The sequence below is a fragment of the Rattus norvegicus genome, chromosome 4 (assembly GCF_021556685.1).
Source record: "Rattus norvegicus strain SHRSP/BbbUtx chromosome 4, alternate assembly SHRSP_T2T, whole genome shotgun sequence".
In the NCBI taxonomy this organism is placed as follows: domain Eukaryota; kingdom Metazoa; phylum Chordata; class Mammalia; order Rodentia; family Muridae; genus Rattus; species Rattus norvegicus.
The window spans coordinates 58,752,269-58,761,380 of NC_141537.1; positions in this window are offsets into that span (position 1 = coordinate 58,752,269).

The window sequence follows — 9,112 nt, forward strand, 5'->3', positions numbered from 1 at the left end:
ATTATGGGAATTCCAGGGATTAACTACAGTCATCAGGCTTGACAGGAAATACCTCTACACATGGAACCATCCTGCCAGCCCTCTATTTTTTTTAAAAAAATTATATATGAACTTGTACATATGTATACAGTTTTAAGTGAGATACACAGACTGTGTTATACCTTTTTATTATTTGTTTTTGAGAAAGGGTTTTATGTATCTCAGATTGGCTTCAAACTTGCTATGTAGCAGAGAACGATCTTGATTTCTGAGCCTCCTGCTTCTACACACAGGCGTGTGCCATCACACCTAATACGTATGGTGCTGGGGCATGAAACCAGGGTTTTGTGTGTGCCTGACGTGCTCTGTTGACTTAGTGGCATCTCCTTCCTGTTCTTATTTTTAAACCTCTCTCCTATACAAGATTGGTTTTCATTCTCTTTCTCTTCCTAGGTCAGGCCATTATTTACATTATTTACAGGGAATCTCCAGCTTTCACAGACATACTGCCAGAGTATGATTCCCCCATCCCCGGAAGTCTTTCCATTCACCCCAGGTAGGGCAACAACACAGCAAAGAATTGGGTCCACCCAAGTCTAGCTTGGTGAACCAATGGGTTCTTTGAGGTTTCTCACAGGAACATGAGTGAGGGGTTACCACAACATAGATCACTAATACTAGAGAGCACACCACAAAGGAGTCTCCAACCCCCACGAAGTGTTAACTTTGTATCTGGGTGTCTTAGATAGGGTTCTACTGTGAAGAGACGCCATGACCAAGGCAATTCTTATAAGGACAACATTTAATTGGGGCTGGCTTACAGGTTCAGAGGTTCAGTCCATTATCATCACAGCAGGAACATGGCAGCATCCAGGCAGGTATGGTGCAGGAGAAGCTGAGAGTTCCACATCTTCATCTGAAGGCTACTAGCAGAAGTCTCCCCCCAGGCAGCTAGGACAAGAGTATTAAAGCCCACACTCACAAGGTCACACCTATTCCCACAAGGCCACTCCTCTCAACAGTGCCACTCCCTGGGCTAAGCATATACAAACCATCACACTGGAACGTGAGCCCTCTTTTCTGCAAGGGAATGTTTGTGAACCCAACATGTGAGGGTCTTCCGGGAGAATAACAGCTATTCTGGCTTCTGGTATGTCCAGAAGACAGAGTGCCACAGCACATCTTCACTCTGGGCTGAAGTTCCTTGAGTATGGAGTGATGTCCTACTCATTAAGGGTTTGCCAGTGCCTCATACTGTGCCTCACCTCAAAAAGGCGTGTACTGGCTAGTTTTGTGTGTCACCTTGACAAACTGGAGATAACACAGAGAAAGCAGCCTCAGTTGTGTAAATGCCACCATGAGACCCAACTATAAGGCATTTTCTCAATTAGATCAAGGCGGGAGGACCCAGCCCATTGTGGGTGGTGCCATCCCTGGGCTGGTAGTCCTGGGTTCTATCAGAGAGCAAGCTGAGCAAGCCAGAGGAAGCAAGCCAGTAAGTAACATCCCTCCATGGCCTCTGCAGCAGCTCCTGCTCCCTGACTTGTTTGAGTTCCAGTCCTGACTTCCTTTGGTGATGAACAGCAATGCGGGGAAGTGTAAGCTGAATAAACCCTTTCCTCCCTAACTTGCTTCTTGGTCATGATGTTTGTGCAGGAATAGAAACCCTGCTAAGAAGGCATTTTAAGATGTTGAAATAACACTTCCTATGGTAGGCTTGAGAAAATGTGTTCCTTTACATTTCGAGCTACCTTTCATGTAGGCACACTTCCCAATACCTTCAGCTCAGATTCCTCAGGTTAAGACTTCCCATTCTTCATCTAAACTTGTCAGCCATCCTTTCCCCATGTAAACTTGTTTTTCGTTCCCTGCTTGGCCTTGACATGTACCTTCTGCTCTGCCCCACACTGAGATTCTTCTATTGCTTGCTTCTCTTAGTCCAGCCCACGTCTCACCCCAGAAAGCTCTCCATCAGTGATGGCAAATACCCTTTCATTTTGTCATCAAAACTTCCTAGAAGGAAGCTGCCCCTTCATGCTGAACCTTCTACACAGGTGATTAGCTCATTAGAACATCAAGTATAATTGCAAGTCCAGAAACAAGTTATTTTGGGCCAATTTTAGCCCTTTTAATAGCCATTCCTTTAGTGGTGGTTTGCTGTTCTCCTGTGTACCCAACCTAATGGCTTCCTGGTCATTCGGTAAAGTCTATGGACTGTAGAAACAGCACTGGTTTCCTTTGGAATATATTAACTTAGCAGACCTCTGGCTTTCATAACACAAAAGCTGAACTCATCATCAGACAGCATCTGAGGCCTACAACAGAGATTTTCCAATTTGTTCAACAAACATCCCCTGTTCCTGAATAGGAAAGAGGAAATGTATTTGGAGTGTCCAGAATGACGCATGTAAGGATTTCATGTCTTGAGCACACACCCACTTCTGTGAACAGTGAGATAATCTAGGGTAACTTTGAGCCACAGAGGGAAAAGAGAGTCTCAGCGTAAAATCGGAGAAAATCAATCCCCAAAGCAGAACATAACCCTAATCCAAAAACGCACATCCCGGAGATCGCACAGTGAGGTTTGGAATTTTTTCAGGAGAAACAATATTTCCAAAAAGTAGGAAGCACTTAGACGTTCACCCACCATCCAACACTGCAGCCAACTTTATGTGTGATAATTACAAACTTTCATCTACCAAGTGTTAGGGAAAATGTAACCAACAATAACTTAGTTTTACAGTTCTCTCCATGAGAAACATTTAAAATTATAAATGTATTTTTGCATACAAAACCAAAGACCTAGGCAACAGGAGATAATGAATGGGCAGCCCGCTTTAATTGGACCAATTTCTATCCAATTAAATCTATCCTGGATTACCTGTTGCTACGATAAATACTGACCAGACCAATTTGGGGGAGAAAGGAGCTTATTTGACTATAGGTTATAGTCTACCATTGAATGAAGTCAAGTCAGGAACTCAAGGCAGGAACCTGGAGGCAGGAACTGAAGCAGAGACATGGAGGAACACTGCTTACAAGCTTGTTCAGCTTCTTTTTCTGAAACTGCTCAGGGACCTGCCTAGGGGTGCCTGAGCCCTCCTACATCAACTGCCAACTTAAAAAAAAATCCTACAGACATTCCCAAAGGCCAGTTTGATGGAGGCAATATCTCATGTTTCTTGTTCCCAAGTGACTCTGGGTTGTGTCAGGTTGATAGCTGAAGCTAAGACACCATGTATACGCTTTCTGTATTTTAGATACAGCCTTCTGCGTTTTTATTTAAAGTATCTGACTTTAAATTGTTCTTTAAATTTTATTTATTAAAATATAAAAAATAATGGGGTGAGTCCAAAAATATTAAATGAGAAAAGGACATATAACGGTTATAGGTGTGAGATGATATACTTTTGATCCAAGGGGTTTTTCTTTTTTAATATTTTGGTTGAGAAAAGACTTTGTATGGTAAGATAAAGATTGTCCCAAAAAGGAAATGAAGGAGAATAATTTTAGAAGGCTGAATTATATTGTAGAAATATTGTGAAAGTAAAACTTGAAGTGTATGACTATAACTAAGTTGACTATAATGTAAAGTTTATTAAAATTTATAAGGTCAAAATTCAATGACCTGAGATAAATTAATGCTGGATTCTTTTTGCAACAGTCAGGTTTCTGTAAGTATTGATGTAATCTTACTAATGTTTATTTAAAAATAGTTTCGAGGGCTGGAGAGATGGCTCAGCGGTTAAGAGCACCCGACTACTCTTCCAGAGGTCCTGAGTTCAATTCCCAGCAACCACATGGTGGCTCACAACCATCTGTAAAGAGATTTGATGCCCTCTTCTGGTGTATCTGAAGACAGCTACAGTGTACTCATATATAATAAATGAACATTTGAAAAAAAAAATAGTTTCGAAAAGCAAGGACTATGTTTTTATCCTTTTACTAATGAGGCATTCAGAACCCGTGATTAGATCTTACTTTTGTGTGTTTTGTTTTTCTACTGGATAAAGCCTCTGCTTGTTAGATAGCCATTACCTTAACAGTTATTTGGGGGCACTCCTACTAAATTACCTCATGGTCATGGAAGTCATTTTAATAAATAGATATTTAAATTTATTTATAAAGCATGGCCTATTAGATTAAAAATAGCACCAATAAATTGTCAAAAAATTAACTATAGTTTTGACTTTCTCCTAAGATTTACCCATTTTAGAAAACATTCTATTTCTTATAAAGTGAGTGTTTGGTTTCAACAAAATGGCTGTCTAGATAAGATCTGAACAGTAACACCAATTTACATGCCAACATGGATTTGGAAAATCTCCTGGGGCTCCATCCCTAGATGAAGAACTACCAGCAATTGACAATTGCCATGAGAAGAAGAATTAGTCTTCCCCAGGACTTAGCTACCAAAAGGATAAACCAATGCCAAGTGGTCGTCCCTAAAAATACACATACAAGCAACATTAAACAGCCTTAGTAGTGTTCTTAGGAAATAGGTGTGTCTTAAAACTTTATGATTTATACCGAAGGACTCTTTTTTTTTTTTTTGGTTCTTTTTTTTGGAGCTGGGGACCGAACCCAGGGCTTTGCGCTTCCTAGGTAAGCGCTCTACCACTGAGCTAAATCCCCAGCCCCATACCGAAGGACTCTTAAAGATCAAGACATGCCTTTTTCTAATTGTGGACGTTAGCCTTGGAGTTTTAGATATGTGTGTTTCACTTGGAACACACTTAGAAATTAGTGCATCTTTCAGCACTCCTCTGAGAAGCTTCTATTTGCAGTAGATGCTGATAAATAGAGACCCACAGCTGGCCAGGGTGCCAAGAATAAGAGACTGACAAATTCTCAGCCCTAAAGAGAATATATATATATATATATATATATATATATATATATATATATCACCCCACCCACTTCCACAGTTCAGGAATCATTTGAGAACAGGGTGGAGTGTAAAAGCTACAGGCAGTGGGTAACTACAAGGAAACAGTGTCTCTTCTGGACACACCAAAGAAGCTGCATATATGAACAGAGAGGTTGCAGTAACAGGCACACGACCCGTGCAAACTCAATCCAGGCTAACTCCTAACATGGAGAGGGATTTGTGCACGCGATACGCTTCTAGCTGTTCAGTGATTGGCAACTGTTAGCTACAGGGAGCCCCTGGTAAGTCAACCATGAACCAGTGAAGAGTACACATTCAAAATATTTAGGCCACACAAATTGGTCTTGAGAGGGTCTAAAAGAAAAGAATTCAAATTCCAGTGGGCGAGCAAGGAGGGGGTTTGGGAAGAGTTAGGGGTAGAGGTTGAACATGATCAAAACATGGACAGAACTCTCAAAAAACTAGTGGAAAGTGTTTAAAGTACTTGGCAGTCTATTTAAGAGATTAAGTAAAGAGTATCTGAACCATCTCTAGTAAAGAAAAGCATGTGCTACTATAAATAACCTTTAACTATGGTAACCAAAAATTCAAAATTAGTTACAGAGTCTTCCTCAGTGAAAAAGGAAACAAGATGATTCCTCAACTGACAGAATTCAAAAGACATCACAGCAAAGACTTCATTCTGCTGGGAGGAGAAAACCTGTATCCAGGCACCTCTGTAGCCTTAACAACAAGACTAAAAGGCATGACTATTTGCTCACACTTCTAAGATGAAACATGTTAAACTTCATTGGAGAACACATCTGGCTTCAGAAATGCTGGATAATACTCGTCTTCAGGCTACTGACAACCGAGTGTCTATCTCAAGTAACTTTTCTCTTTCTTGTTTCTTAAATCCTCTTATAATTAGGCATTTTAAGAAATTGTCCATGTCATTTAGCATTTCGCTTGGTCTATAACTAAATATTAAATAGTGTTAATTTTGGGTTTCGTGAACTTTCAAAGTCATTCATCTTCTTGTACATGTTTGGTTGAATCCCTACCTTACGCAAAACTAGTTTTCATGTTTAAAAAAAAAATTCAAGCGTGGGACTGGAGAGCTGGCTTGGCAGTTAAGAGCATTTCTTCAGGCAGAAAATTAACTGAGTCCAACCAATTAAACACTGAAAAATGCCCTGTGATATGTTCAGACGTCGAACAGAAAGTAACTTTACCTCTGTTGGCTTTTCCTGATCTAATTTTTAAAGTTTGTTTTCAAGTGCTAGAGGCACTTGAAGATTTGGTTAACTTTTCATTTATTTATACAGAAGACCTCCACCTCTAATAACTACAACATCCCTGAAGTTCTATGCCTTAGGTGCTGAAGTCTCTTCACTAAATGAGTACTTACGGTATTCTACATTACAATAAGCTGGGCTTTTTAAATGAAATGATATTTATAGTTTGCTAATAAAAAGGAAATAGAACTGCACAGACTCCTTGTAGGATCCTATTTCCATTTCTGTCATCAAAATTAAATGTAAGATCCAGTTATGGCTACCAGGATTTTAACATTTTGACTTCTTTCTGGGCGATGGGAGTTAAGATTGAACCCAGGGCCTTCATGCATGCTAGGCAAGCATTTTACTACTGTGCTACACCCTCCGATTAAAATTGTGATTTCTAACAAGTCTAATCTCTTGCTTCTATCATCGTTATTAATGTCTTGTACATAAAACAGATAATCTTGTTAAGAGGAAATCTACAGGAATATTGTATTGTTATCTAATTTATTTTACAACGTGGCTTTCTATTTACTTTCCCCAGCTAAATCTAGCTTAATACCAAGACAATAGAACAGATCTGGCCAGTAGCCAACAGACAAGAGCTCTGATAACTTGAATGTTGATGATCAGTCTTTCCTAGGGTTAGGGTGAGCCACTCTATATAACCAAGATTATAGCTATGAAAGCAAGCTGGCAGAACCAAAAAAAAAAAACAAAAAAAAAAACAAAAAACAAAAAAAAAAAAAAACAAAACCTCACTAGAATTAAAAGGTAATAAGTAATGGTTCACAGAAAAAAGTATCTGTAAACACAGGGGTAAATATGCAGTCAATCCAGGGGTGTTGTTGTTGCTGTTGTTGTTGGTTTTTTTTTCTAAATTTATTCTTTTTTTTTCAGTTACTACTGTACTTTATTGTATTCAACCAAATCACCATGTTACAAAAATAGCAAGCTGCCATAATAAAAAATAAGGCTCCTCTATCCAGCACCAGATAGCATCATTTTACTTTCAAGCCTAGAAATTGCACACTTGTATATAAACCAACCGAAGATGAGGATTGAGAGTTCATCTTGGTGGATTTTTCCTTTGATGAATATGAAGTGTCCTTCCTTATCTTTTTTGATGACTTTTAGTTGAAAATTGATTTTATTTGATATTAGAATGGCTACTCCAGCTTGCTTCTTCTGACCATTTGCTTGGAAAGTTGTTTTCCAGCCTTTCACTCTGAGGTAGTGTCTGTCTTTGTCTCTGAGGTGTGTTGCTGTTGTTGTTGTTGTTGTTGTTGTTGTTGTTGTTGTTGTTTTGTTGTTTTGTTGTTTTGATTGTTTAAATGCCCATTTCCTTCACTGGTTACTTTTATGCCACTGGGACAATATTCTTAATTATTTTACTTTTTTTTGTGTTACTTTTAATATATAGCACAACATTTCCTTTGGAATGTATGGCTTAGCAGACCACTAGCTTTCACAACTAAGCTAAGCGCATCATCAGATAATATCTGACAGTTATCAGGAAGGTTCTACTTGCTGTAACCCATTCTCTGATGTTTCCACTATTGTATTTGAAAAGTAATTTTCTTTGTTCTAGTACTATAAAAACTTCATCAAACTGTTACTACAGTGACATCTGGGCACTCACATTTGGCTCCAGAATAAACTCTCTTTGAGATGAAAGTTGTATTTTGAGTTGGTAGTTTGAATGTGCCAAACAGTAGCTGCCACCCTTTCCTCGTCTTAAGACAAGCTACTCTGTTTTGTCTTTCATGAGCTTAGTGTTTGTTTTTACTAGACTTAAACTCTAGAGGTTTTGTGAGCTGTTCATTCCATATTTGCTGAAAATCTAGTAGCTCTCAAATGCATACATGCTTTAATTCCATGGCATTGAGTAGTTGATGGGGCTGAGGTTATAGTTAAGTGGTAAACCCTACGCAGAATCTGGGTTCAAACTCTCCCTGCCCCATCCCCTAAAACAAATTGCTAATTTCCTATGTATCCTTTAAATCAAGGGCCTTCGATGCAACAGGTTTCTTCTACTCGGTTCACTTAGTATTGCTGAGAATTTACTTGGACCTGGGCTGTAAGCTGGGAGCTCCTGATGGCGTGATGGCATAAGTCAGACAGATCCTATTTTGGTACTTCGTCTAATAGAAGACAGGATAAGCACCGTTATTTAACAATATCTGGCTCTATACTGAAAATACAAACTGCTAGGAAAGCAAATACACATTATCTGTTTACTAACCAGGAAAGATTCCTAGAACTAACACCTTAACTGCACTGGCAATTTCACTACAGCTTCCATTAACATAGGATGGCGACCTGTTTCATGACTGATAGCTTTCAGTAGCTAAAAAAAAAAAATCGAGAAAACATCCTTCAGGCAGAGGAAGCTGCTTTGGGAACAAAGACCACATGGTTGTGAAATGGTAAGGCTGTTAGGGAAGGCCAGGATCGTGATGGTTTATGCAGAAGTGTGAAAGACCAACGTGGGTGGAAATCGAAAGGTACAAATTGGCGGGCAGAGAGCTGCTGCAGTAGATGGGTCTAGAGTCAGAAATTGGGCTCGTTCCATGGTGGGTGGAGACGTTACAGCGGGATTATTCCGGCCCCAGGGCCTTGGAGACAGGAAGAAAGCTATCAGAATGGCACTTGAAGCCTTGGGAATCAGGGTTGCGTTCCGTAAATGAGGACGTGGCGGTCAGTGGGCCACGGTCAGTGAGCCGCGCCCACTCGCCCAAGAGCAAGGAGCTAGGATTCAGCGTCCCCCACAGGATGGGTTACCCGAGCTGGGCGGGAATCCGGTCCACGCAGCCCGGCGCGCTCGCGGGGACGTGGCGATTTCCAGCCAATCCGGGTCATTCAATTGTGGAACCAATAGTCGCACGGAGAAGGAACGCGTCAGCAGTGATCATGCTGGTGATTGGTGTAAAGACCGCCGACAATCGGATGGGGGAGTGGCTAAAAACCACTTCCGGTT